General features: G+C 45.5%; 1 pseudogene; it reads right to left on the reverse strand.

Annotated features, from left to right (window-relative positions):
- The window catches only part of LOC142591576 (uncharacterized), a 36,575-nt pseudogene extending 23,424 nt beyond the window's left edge, over window positions 1–13,151 (reverse strand).
- Window positions 13,152–13,385: the final 234 nt, after the last annotated feature.

Consider the following 13,385-nt stretch of genomic DNA (forward strand, 5'->3'; position numbering starts at 1 on the left):
GATCTATGGAGGGTCATGGCCACTCTTTCTCTATTAAGGCTGTTTCACATGCTGCGACTGCAACGACGAAAATCGGTGCTGTCGCACGCGTCGCAATGCGATTTTTAGAGGGCTCATTTCACATGATTGCGATTTCAACAATGCGACTGGTGCGACGCCCAGGGTTGCTTACAGCCAGGTTTCGCGGCACACGCTGCATAATTACTTTATTGTAGTGAATAAAACGTTTACACTATAATATTATTGACTTATCTTGATTAGAAGCAAATAATATGTACGTTTACTAATTTACAACCGTTAGTTAATATTTGTCTTGGAGTGCGCGACGGCGGTTTCTGTAGATCAGTGCAACATCGCGCACGTAAACAGCTGTTCGCAGGTGGTTCAGCAATTCTTTATTTATGGTTCAGCGCTGTGTGTTGTCTTATCTACCTTCTATGACCGTTTCGTTTTGCCTGCGCTACAACAATCTACAAGATGGCCTACCGACAAGTTCATATAGCTGCCCTCACCGTATATGCAGTATTCGGAGTTCGGCTGCACGAAGTTGTCGTGTCAGCCCAACAAGATCCTCGCGCTACCCGTGCTCGGCGTCAGCTTTTGGAGAAATGATGCGTGTACAATGCCCGTCATTGCGCATATGTGGTGCCTGCTCCTAGCCATATTCTTACGCCAAACGCATCAAGAAGCACCAACCCGAACGCCCGCGTGTGCCCCTGAACGAAGCCTCAAACGATCTGTGTGATTACGACGTGGAATGAAAATTGTGTTGTGAAATTCAACCTTAGCGCTAGCCTGGTTCGTCCATCGCCGTGCTTGCGCTGCGAATATATATATGGGAGCCCTCTATAAATATTTCTAAAGGCGCAAAAGCCGACGAACCAAATGTTTCGAGCAGTTACCGTCACTTTTGTAGAAACCTGTACGTTGTAACATAGCATTCTAAAAGACACACTTCTCGTCCACTTTGTTGTCCCGTGTCTCGCGCTGGTACTATACTCGGAACTTCTAACAAGAAGACCATATCAATACGCGCTATCCATAATGCAGGATCGTGGGCCCACGGCAGGCGCACTTGCCGTAGAATTTTTCAGCTTTCTGCTCAGCCTCGCACGCCTCTCACGGTTAGCCTGTTCTGTGGAAATAAATATTATTATCAATGTTATTAGATATTATAGTTTCTTCACTGTAATTTATAGCAATCTTCCAGATTTCTTAAGATAGTCATGCATTTAACCTGTATTAGATCAACATTGTTACGACATGCTAATGGGAGTCATTTCAAACTAGATTGCTCAGCCAGAGAAAGTACAAATGCAAGCCTCCATGTTTATTCCCATTTGGTATTCCTAAACAGATTATATTGGCAGAATTTTGTGTCTGCTTGCATTTCCTGCAATTCGATGTTCAGGGCTGGAAAAACTGATTCCTTTTCTTGCTGTCGAAAGGCTGCTTCAATGTCGATAGCAAGCTATAATTATTCATTTCGAAAGTGTTAAGCAATGTCTATATGTCTAAGCTTATCAATGCATTTTTGTTCCACGAACACAATCAAGTTTTCTCTCCGTCTCATTGACAGCCATGGAATGAAACCGTTCACTTTCATAAGTATCAGGATGCAAACATTCTGGAGTTTGTCCTGAGCATTTGTCTGCATCCTATAGTGTGCATGTTTGTATCAAGTTATGGTGTTACAATCTATAGTAATTAACTATAGTGCAACAGAAATACGATGGACAGGAACGAAGTGAACACACAGAGCACTTCGTTCTTGTCTGTTGTCAATCTGTTGCACTTTAGTTAATAATGATTACACACAAAGTCATCTAGTTTTCAGTTATTATGTCGGGCTTATAAGCCTGCTTGTGTCCTGGAATATCTGCACGGTTATGTATCCTGTAATTTAATTTCTGGCCATGTGCTTGCAAGTCGCGTGTCAATCTCCTGATTTTCCTGACAATCTTGTGTGATATGCAGGCCCAAATAGTTTCTAGTGAATCCATGCAGGGTGTTGTGCAGGGTGTAATCTGCACTACAAGTGCTGCTTTGATTGCTTTCAGTTCAGCTTTTCTAGGTGTAGGATGACCTGGAATGGTACTCACTTATATAGGGTTTAGCTTTATGTAGTGTCATACTACTGTTACACTGCTATTGCCATGCCATATGTGCCTTATGTTTGCTTGCATCTTCATGATTAGCAACCTCCTCTGTGTGTTTGGCAGTTGCATATAGTCTCCTGGCTTAATTGTTTGCCCCCATATTCCACGGTATGGGCCTGTTGTGTTTCAAGTTCAGGCACTCCCGAGGTTGTGTTTCTGAAGGGAGGGGTAGTCGTCTTTGCATCTCATATGCTAGCTGGCATAGTATCTTGGGACGAGGTTCTGAGCTCTTGAGACAAAGAATTTGTGCTGCAGGCTGCAACTCTACTGTCTAGGTGCTTGTTCGTTAGCTCTTTCTCATAGAGGTCTTCAAGCATGGTAAAGTTGGAAAGACCTGTTATTACTACCCGATGCCTGTATTCGACGAGTTGTCTTTTTTGTGTGCTGCTGGTAATTCATACCGTACCATACCTTGGACACAAGCACAGCATCTGCGATTTTCTATAGTATCCACTTGTCCACCCCCATTATTTCGAGATTATTCTTTTCACCAGGTGTGGAAGTTGCGTCCAGGCATTGCATAATTGTTTCACCCACGTGCTGGCTCTGCCGTCATGGGCTTACACTGGCTGAGGATTTGTGGATGTTGTCTTGTGGGCATACTTGTCCAGCTATGTGGATCACAATGTGCAATCTGGGGCAGTTCTTGATTCTAGTCTTTCTTTTTTTTTCGACGTTGATATGAGCTGACTTATCAGAAAGCGAGAGGCCAGACCGGCCAAGAAAGTCTGAAGTGTTGTCGAGGGCTTGTTGCATCATTCTTGATTTCTGCATAAGATAGCTTTCCCATAGACTGTAATACACCATAGGCTGTAGTGTTTCTTGTAGTATGCCCGTGTTGTTGGTATGTGTGGGCCAAATGTACCTCCAACTCTCACCTGGAATTTTCTGCCTTTCAGAAAGTTACTGTTTAAGTGCTCTACCAAAAATGTTTTTGCTCATCGTTCCTCTTATTAGAGCAGCATGAGGTACTCCTGTTAAAAGCCTCTTAACTCTCTTCATTCTTTCATAAGCGGTATTACACAATGTCCTGCAATAAAGTTCCTGCTGCTTATGGCCCACTCATATCTGCCAGAAGGGACAACTCTTGAAAAAGGTTTTCTTTGTGCTATGTGTGCGACGTATATGTAGTATGAGCATTCATGCCTTGATATTATACATCTGTAGAACCAGCTTCCTGACAGAGTACTTGCTATACCTGATCATGCTTATTTGTGCAGTGCTGTTGAACAATACATATTGATGCAATGAATATTTACACACTCGAATTATCACGAAACATGGTTGTTTTACAATTCTGCCTTTTGCTTTCTATTGGTGTTAGATTTTGCATAAGCATGCCCCCCTATGCAATAGTATATCGAAGTGTAAGGGTTCAATAAAAGGTGATGAACTAAATCTAAGTGCAAGAGCTTTTTTTTTCACCTATGACTCCCATTGAAATGCGACTTCCATGGCTGGCAAAACAACCCCTCGCCTTGTGTTAGCAGCAGAATGCTATAGCCACAGTGGCAGGTGAACAAATTGAAGAACAATATTTCTGTCTATAATTTTTTTTCTTGCCTGTATGTAAGTAAAGTTTGGAATAAGTTTGTCATTGCAAAAAAGCCCAGTTTGTGTTATTTTATTGAATAAACCACATATTGTGTATAGTTGAAATGCAGAAATTTGTTCTAAAATCCTCGGGTGATATATGTTCTTGCAAGTAGCATGGTATTTCATTATTTATAAAGATAGTAATCGCAGCGGATATCGTTATATGGTTTTACACACTAATATATGTAATCACAAACTTATTAGAAACTTACTAGAAACATGTAAGGCATGAATGTTTCTGCACACTTGATCAGCCGTGAACGTGCAAGAACTGCTTGTACTGGCTGACTTCACTGCACAGTTTTGATTTACTTTTCTTCAGCGTGTCATTTTATACTGTTTTATCCCCACAAGAAAAGGCCATTTGCCTGCTTTTCGCATTGTTGCACGAGTTCTACATAATTGTGCAGGAGGGTACGTTGTCACTGTGCCATTATAGCAAGCAATTTACTTAATCTACTAGCTGTACAGTTAAGTACCTTGCAGAGCATGTGTTCATACAGATGCAGTAAGGATACAAAGTCCGCAACATAGTCAATGTTTATTGGTTTCTGTGCAAGAAAAAAAAATATCCAGAGAAGAGGTGCAACTTAACGTGCATGTAATGCTTTATTCAAGCCACGGATTTAATGCTATCGTAGCAAATTCATTACGATAGCCTACACTTTCGCTCTGTCAAATTTAATAAGAGGCAAGATAAGCTTTCAAGATGCATCGGGAAATTCATGCTTGAAAACCGACAAGAAAATGCAACTGAACGGTACCGCGTTCAGCGCAACGTTGAAACTTCGGGTACTTTGCTGTCTTGTCATTTGCCCTTGCCAAGTTTGAAGTAATTCAAGCTGCTTTGTAAGCGCGATTTCTGCATGCTACTCAGCAAAAGAAAATTGTGACGACCTCGTCATCTGCTGGGGTTCGAACACCTCCTAGTACTGAGAACTCCCAAAGGCGTACGAAGCAAACGTGAAAATGCACTTCATTTGCTGTGTAGCGTGTCAACAAACGCATAGCAATCGGAGAATGCAATCTGCGGTACAAGTTTTTTATTCTCCCTTCGCGTACGTACCGAATTCGACGATCCACCTCTCCGCGCATTGCACTTGTCGTGCGAGGCGCCATTTTCCAAAACAAACCGGCGGAATAGCTCCGTTGACAGCTCTCCGCGCAATTTCGACGGAAAATCGCAGCGATCGGTGCGACGGTGCGACTGTGCGACCAACCGGTTGGTCGCAGCCGAAAATCGGGGGGTCGGCACTGCGACTGCGATTTTCATCGCAAACGACGGAAATCGCACTTCCGGTGCGACGAAAATCGCATCATGTGAAACAGGCTTTAGGGGAATAGACACGCAGCGCCGCGGTACGGCTGTTCATCGCAGGCGCTTCACTAGGCGATTAAGGCCCCCGCTTTATCAACTAAAAACGACACAACGGCTGTCGCGGCGAGATGGCGGCATGTTATTTTGGAGTGCGTAGTGACGCAGTTCAGTGAAAATGTACCAGTTTATCTTAGTGCGGGAAGCCTCTGCGATACTTTTGCGAAAAGTGCGTGCTTCCCAGCGACACAATTCATCGCTTGTCATCGCTTGCCCAGTGAAGGTGCCTCTGAGCGCATGTACGCAGTATATGAGTGTGTTGTGCAGTCGAAGGTGCTTGCGGATTACCTCTGCTGGAGCCAGCAGCGATCGCAGATGGATATCGTAACGACACCGCAGCACTCGCATTTTGGCAGGTGAGGGCTCTTGTGTGCAGTTATGAAATCAGACTTCGAACGGAGAAAGGTGTGGAAACTGTTGAGTGCGCAGTGCTTGTGATGAAAAAATGCCATTGCACTGGGTCTAGGAGAGCGAGTGATTCTCGGACGCTGATCGTGTTTACGACGCTGTGGCTCCGTTTCATCACCGATGACAGAGCAGCCATCTCAAACGACTGCTGCAATACGCACTCCTCAGCATCGTCGTCCCCCTCGGCGCATCGACGCCTTGCAAGCAGCTACAGTGACGTGCCGATAATTATTTAGTGTGTGCTACGCGCCACAATGCAGGCAATGAAACCGTGTTGTGGGGCCATCTCAGCCCGAGAAGATGTATGCATAAGCCAGCGACAGTCAACGCTTTGTTTTTGATAGTGGTGCTCAGTACATCACCGATGACAGTGCGTTGTGCGTGTTTTATGTCGGCGGTCAAGATTGTTGATGCCTCTCAGGTCGACACCGCGTCACTGTTGCCGGAAGATAAGTTGGGCGTGGCCCAACTGTAGTGGGTGCGCGCACAAGAGTTACACGCCTCGCGCGGGGCGTGACCTCTGGTTTTGATTGACAGGCGAACTCGTGCTAAACTCGCACATCGCGAAACCCCCTCCGAGTTCAACTCGAGAACATGGCGGCGGCAGCAGCAGCCTGTTTCATTGCATCCAGCGGCAGCAAGCGCCAGTATGACCGTCCGGACCCGTTCACCTACATGACCGACGGGGAGTTTCAGCGTCATTTTCGCCTGTCGAAGACATCAGTGCGCTGGCTGTGTGACGAGCAAGGCGAAGACTCTCGTCTGCGGAGACAGCGTGGCGGGCTTCATTCGCTCACCGTCGTAGAGCAAGTCATCTGTGCCCTCCGTTTCTACGGGACTGGGAGTTTTCAGGGAAGCGTCGGCGCCGAGCGTTGCATTGGACGCCATCAAACTACTGTTAGCCACTGTGTCAGAGATGTGTCTGACGCGCTTATCGATGCGGCAGTGCGTAAGCGGTGGCTAGCTTTCCAGAATACTGCAGCTGAGCGGGCATATATAGAAGAATGCTTCCTACTTCGTGGGAACATTACGAACGTAGTCGGGTGTGTCGACGGAACGTACGTAGGAATTAAGGCGCCTTCAGTGTCAGCGTTACTGTGATTAACATTGAAGCAATGTTTAGACACGCCATATTGCCAAATTTGTCACTTCTGTGTAGCCGACTTAAATTTTGTGTTAGCGACATCTCACATGCGGCTGCTTATGATACTAACTTTTTCGCTGGTTGATGACTTTTTGCCGATTGTACTACTTGTCTGGCAGGGTGCCTTCCAAATGGCTCATTTTCTTGGGAAAGAGGTTAATTAAGTACAAATAGATAAATGGATATCACAAATTGTGTGAAGTAACCTATGAATCCTAATCTCATAAAGAACTTGGGGTTCTTCATTGGTGAAGTTACTTAGTATGCACAATGCTGAATTTTGGTTATGCGTAATCTATCGGCCGCACTATGAAACAGCGAGGCATTGCACAATTTGTTGCAGCGCGAGATGTGGATGTTGCACCAAGCCGGTTGTGCCTATGCATGTGTGGCGAAATGAAAATGCATTGAGAATCTTAGTGTGTTGGCTTGCATGAAGAGAATACTTCAGATTGTTTGCTCTGTTCACTGTCGATGCATGTGCCAGAGGTTCAGTGTATCTTCTTTCTTTTGGGGGGCGGCGTTATTCTGGATGGATAAATTGTATATTTTCGTCTCATAATGGGGCTCTAATTCTTAAGCTGTAGAGCAACGCACATCCAATGCTCTGCAGAACTCTCGGTACGTGAAGATGTCATGAACCACCAAGGCAAAATTACATATCGGGAGAAATGTGGTGCAGATGCCAATGAAAAGTGGGTCTTTAACCCACCATGATAAAAATCAAAATTGCCAAGCAAATAGACCATTTGTACAGCTTTAGAGCAATGATTACACAAAACGTGATATGCTCAAACGAGTAAATGCTCGCCGCAGTGCCAAAGTAGGATGAGCGACATGCAGCATATTTTGGCATTGAACATGTCTCGTAACCGTTATTTTTATTGTAAGCCCTCGCTGTCACACCTTTCCCTTTGGCACTCCCTTTACTGAAACGTGGCACTGTCTTTCCATTGGTGTCATGATGATAATGGTAACGGCAGCAGCAAGGCTGGTTAATGCTTGCCCCTTTGATTCCTGTGAGTTTAGTGGTAAAGAATATGGCACGTGCGTACATACACCTGTGCTGCAAAATTTAACACTTGTGATTTTTTGGAGAGCTAATTTGTGTTAGGAAATTTCAAAGATGTGCATCATTGTGGCCTAATAACTAGAGCATTGGTGAGGTTGAAGACTGGGTGTATTGGTATGGAAGCTTGAAGTTTAATTGCACAACAATTCGATGGGACACAAAGAAGAAAAATACACAGCAGAATGCTCTGCTGTGTGTGTTACTCTTCTTTGTGGGCCGTTGAATTGTTGTGCGATCCAACTTCAAATATAGCATTCGGCTTCTTTGGTGCAGGACCGAGGAAGTGTGAGCTATTCGACAACATGCCAGTGCCTTGCCACACAATTATGGGAGTCTGAAGGTTTGCAAACAAAGCTTTGCTTTCAAATCCACCTGCTCATGTAATACAAGCACTGATTGAAAGAACCATCATACAGAAATAATGGTGAAATCAATGGCCTGTGAAAAGTGTAATTTGTATATTGACGCTGTTGACATAATAGGTGCCATACCAGCCTCAAAATTGTACTGGACAGAGCAGTTTGTATCCTGTGTGAAGCACAACCTCCCATTACATGCTGTGCAGATAACCAAGCTCAGTTTGTTTTGACGTGCTACACAACATTCACTGTAATCTGTTTTTGATTCTAAAGAAGTGCCAAACACCACCTCTTTTTCAAGAAGGTCATGGGAACATTTGGCGAGACCTTTTTACAGCCCCTCGTAATGGAAGTGTGGCCAGCCAGCTTTGCTGGGATGCCTTTATAGATTTCTGCTCCTGATCATTGTGTGCTATCAAGTTGCAGAAGTCTATGCAACTGGTGCAAGGCATTATGTGTTTCTATAGTCGGATACAACTTTAGGAGACTGCGGAATCTGCACTTTAAGGCAGGTGAACACAAGCTTGCACCAATGGGCACGCACTCTAGACTGACATCGTGCCGCCGGACAGACTAATACCTGCTCGTTGGAGAGGGACTATTTCTTTAGACGTGGAGGCAATCAGCTGCTGCGCTTTGGTCATCTCGGCGGGGCCTCTCTTTTCTTCTGAAGTTTTATCCGACTGTAAAGAATGCTGCTTTTCATACAACACAAAAGCACAAAGTGTACAATTATTTGGCCTATGAAATGGATACATCAGAAGTGTGTTATAAGGGCTTAAGATGTGTGAAATATAGTACATGCAATTATAAGACAATGTTAAAGACTATGTGGTATCGAACATGCATGTAATGGCACATTTGAATCGGGGAGTGTTGCAGTCATATGCACAGTCTATAGGTGATAGCATTATTAAGCTCCTGCTGTTTCCTGTCTTCATTGTGAATTACACACACCGTTCATCTTGTGGCTAATCAACACACACTGTATTCTTGCACATAGAAAGAACAAACAGCACAATGTGTATGCTGCATTAGTGTATTTTTTATTTACATGGTCCAAGAGTGGCACAGGTTGTCTTACGTTTTTGCCTGTTTTGAAGGGACACCAAGTGCATGTTACAAGTCTCCTAATATGCACAGCACAATGTTTACTGCAATAATTTTATTCTTGTTCTTGAATAATAAACAAAATATTAAACTGAAAGCTCCTTTATAAGGTGCCTTTTGTGGTTTCAACAGGAGAGCAGTGAGGGCACCGATACTACTGTTGCAGAGCAGCCCTTTGGACCTCTGCCACACTCTCAAGAGCACGTGCCTGGCGCTCGCCTACTGCCACCAGGCAGTTGAGTGCCTCCAGCAGCAGAATGTTTTGCTGCAAAAAAAGTGTATTGGAATGAATCAGCCGCATACATACCATTATTTACAAAGAAAAGTGCTCGTTGCACTATTAGTACTAAGTGCCCTTAACTGTGGAAACCTTTATGTAGTATGCATAATAAAACAATGTGTCGGGACAACGTTGCTTTATTTTTCATCACTGGGGTTTTCTTTTTTAGAGCCAACTGTCATGTTGATTAGTGTGCCAGCAGCTGAGGTGGCCCCGCACCTTCACGAGTCTCTGCTGTCGGCACCACAAACCTATTTTTGTTCGCTGCAGAACAAATGCCTCACCCTACAATCCCGTCTTATACGAGCTGATTGCATCCTATGCCTACAAACATCATATTTTTGTCCCATTACGCAATTTTCTGCCATCCTCGGCTGTACTTCTCTCTCCTTGACATCCATTCTGTCATGCTTATGTAATCACCTGTTATGAATTGGCAACAAGTGATCGAATACGTGCATGGCCTGCCTGCAGATTCCTTTCTTTTTTCTTTATCTCAACTAGCATATCAGTTGCCACGGTTTACTACGCCACTGTCTTCCTGCCTTAATGCTATCTCTAACAATTTTTGTTACTTCGCTTTCTGCACAGTCCTTGACATCTCAAGTTCCTTTGTTAACCTCCGGGTTTATGTCCCATATTGCATAACCGGTAGAATGCAATGATTCTAAACTTTTTTCAAGGATATTGGTAACGTGGCGATCACGATTCGGTAATGCCTTCCATGTGCTGTTCAACCCATGAAACTTTTGTATAAGTTTCCTGCTTTATATCAGTACCTGCTATTGATATTTCACCTGGATAAACATACTCTTCCATAAATTTTGCGGGCATAATGTCACTCATAAATTTCTGTTTTCTCACCAAGTTAGTGAAGGTTACCTTCATCTTTTCCATATTTTCGCGGGCCCACTTGCATGTAAAAGCACAAACACTCATTGGTTCTCACTGCCTTCTTTGAACTGCTGGACATTCAGTTCGTTACTACGAAAGTGACTTAATCCGTGCACTCTTATTATGCTAAATATGAAACAGTAGAAATATACTTATCTGCAGTTTGTCGATGTCCCCTTCACTGTGTTGGTAGCGAGATCTATCGTCGCTACCACCTCCTTGTCGCATCGTAGCTATATAGGCTGTCTGCCTTTTGCCCACACTATGTAATGTTCGTGACGCTCGCAGTCACGCAGATTGGAGGAACTCGGCGCACTCGCAGAAGCAACACCGGACAAGTTGTTTCTTCGGCACTGCGTCGTGAACAGTAGATGCGCGTTGCGATCTGTAAAATCGCCGAAGCTATTGGGAGTCTTACTAGGTGCACGGAAAGATTGCTGACGGAGGAACAGAACTATCCAAGAAATAGTGGTCATCGTCGAGCCTGATCACTAAGTCGCGCACTGGAAGCTCGTTGTACGAGTTTGTTTACACTGGGCCTCTTCGATGTTTAGCCGCCATGCTCGCCCAGTGAATGGATGTGATGACGCCACCACAGCGTTCCCTCGCGGTATAATGCGAAGCGTACTAAATTACAAATTAGTCTAATGCACATTCAGTGTACATGTTGTAAGCTTTAAAATGCTTCTAAACCACGTTAAACTAACTAATAATATTGTACTAAATGCGTTTGTTTTATAACTCGCTTGTGCATGTAATGCACTCGGTGGAACGACAAACAAGTGAAAGAAGGCACGACCATGCACCGACGGTATGATTACGTGAGCCCCAGTTTGTCGACCGCCCAGAAGGCAACGCCCAAGGAACGATAGCCAGCCAGAGTGAATCTAGATAAACCAATGAAACTGGACGCTTGTCGAAAGATAAACTGTGTCTCGGTACCATTCGTGCTTTCATCTTGGGGTGTCGCCAGAGCTCGTGAAGATCCCGAGTTTCGCCAAACTCGGCGCATCCTGCATAGCACCCCTGTTTCCATTCTGCGTTGAAAAATGGCTGGCGCAGAGGCAATGCCGAAAGGTAATCTGTTGTAGCAGAAAAGACCTTTATGCTTGTTAATCACGCATAACTTGCGCGATTCCTCATCGAGAGGGACTTGGTTATATGCGTCACGCAAATCTAGTGTGCTGAAATGTTTTCCACCGCTTAAGGACGCGAACATGTCATTGATTACTGGCAATGGGTACTGCTCCAGCTCACATGCCGAATTTAATGCGACTTTGAAGTCCCCACAAATCCTAACGGTGCCGTCCTTAAGGACGGGTACAATGGGCGTCGCCCACTGGGAATGCGGCACTGGTGACAAGACGCCTAATGCCACGAGTCTATCAAGCTCTTCAGATACCTTGTCGCGTAAGGCGAAGGGAATAGATCGGGCCTTACAGAACTTGGGCGTGGCTCCCTCCTTCAGCTGTAGGTGTGCCGCGGGTCCTTTGATGAGGCCCAGATCCGAGCTGAAAACATCTGGAAACTCGACAAACACGTCAGCAGTGACCTGCGTGGCGGTAGACGGCTGTGCGGTCAGCTGCTTGGCTGAGAGGCTGAGGACGGGGGAGCCTGCGTCGCTCAGGAGGGAAATTAGGTCTCGACAACATAAGCTTGGACCGGGGCAATCTAGCACCACCAATGTGCATTCCACAGTTGTACTGTCGTACGACACCGGCAAGAGGAGCTCTCCAAAAACTGGCAATTTTCCGAGGTAGCATGATAACTTCATGCGTGAAGGCCGGAGCGAAAGCCAAGTGTTTTTGTGCTGCTCAAATAGCTGTCGGGACAAGACGCAGACCGGGGAACCCGTATCGATAAGCATTGACACGTCCACACCTCCCCATGTGAAGGTGCATCGCATTGGGGGTTTCACATGTACCTCCAGCGACGATTTTAGCGTCCAAATGTGCATGCTATCCTCTTATGTCTTCATCTGCCTCCCCTTCCTTAACAGCCAGTACTCTGCCACGAAATCCCCGGGCTCCTTCTCGAGTTCGAGATCTTGCGCTTTCTTCGTTCCGGCATTTTACTGCTAGGTGACCATGTGGACCACAGTGATAACAACGAGCATTACTCCAACGGCAGGCATTACTGTTGTGTTTTATGCTGCCACAACGCCCACATTCGGCCAGTACCTCTTTCGTTGAGGCTGACTGCGCCTTAATTTTAAGCACCGCCGACGTGTCTGCGGCCATTTTATTGGCGTCCTTATCTGCAGCTTCAGCCGACAGTGCCATCGTTTCAGCTTCCTCTACGGACAGATCTTTCTTTGTCAGGAGTTGTTTCTGCAGTGCACTCGATCTTATGCCGCACACAATTCTATCCCGTAGCATTCGGTCGCGCATGGTACCGAAATTGCAGTTGTCCGCAATTCGACGAATTTCAGTAATGAATTCTTGGACAGACTCACCATCAAGCTGGCAGCGGTTGAAGAAGCGGAAGGTTTCGTTAATCTCATGGCGCTTGGGATCAAAAAAACTCGTTAAAGACTTTCACGACGTCTTCGTACTCCAAAGAATTCGGCTTCTTCGGCGCTACTGGTCCTGCTAATATTTGAACAGTGCGCGTGCTTAAAGCTGCCACCAAAAGCGCCCGTTTCTTTGCCGACTCCTTCACGCCTGTTGCCTCAAAGTATGCCTCTGCCTTGATAACATAGGCCTTCCAGTTGTCTCTTTCGTCGTCGAAGTCGGGCAGTTGCTGGTGTGCCATCGTCGAGTCGTCGCCTCGTAGCGTAGCTGCCGTCCTGTGCTTCAAGGTTTTGCCAGGGGTTTTGCTTTCCGTTTCTCGTCGGCACTGTTACATCGTAAGTCGGACACTGCGCTTGACGCAGGCGAGGCAGACACACGCTGACAAGCTGGAAGAATGGGCGCTTATTTGCAGTGCACGTCGGAATATAAAGACAGGTTAGGGAAGGAGGGGAAGGGAAGCGAAGTAAGAAAACAT

The sequence above is a fragment of the Dermacentor variabilis genome, chromosome 8 (assembly GCF_050947875.1).
Source record: "Dermacentor variabilis isolate Ectoservices chromosome 8, ASM5094787v1, whole genome shotgun sequence".
In the NCBI taxonomy this organism is placed as follows: Eukaryota; Metazoa; Arthropoda; class Arachnida; order Ixodida; family Ixodidae; genus Dermacentor; species Dermacentor variabilis.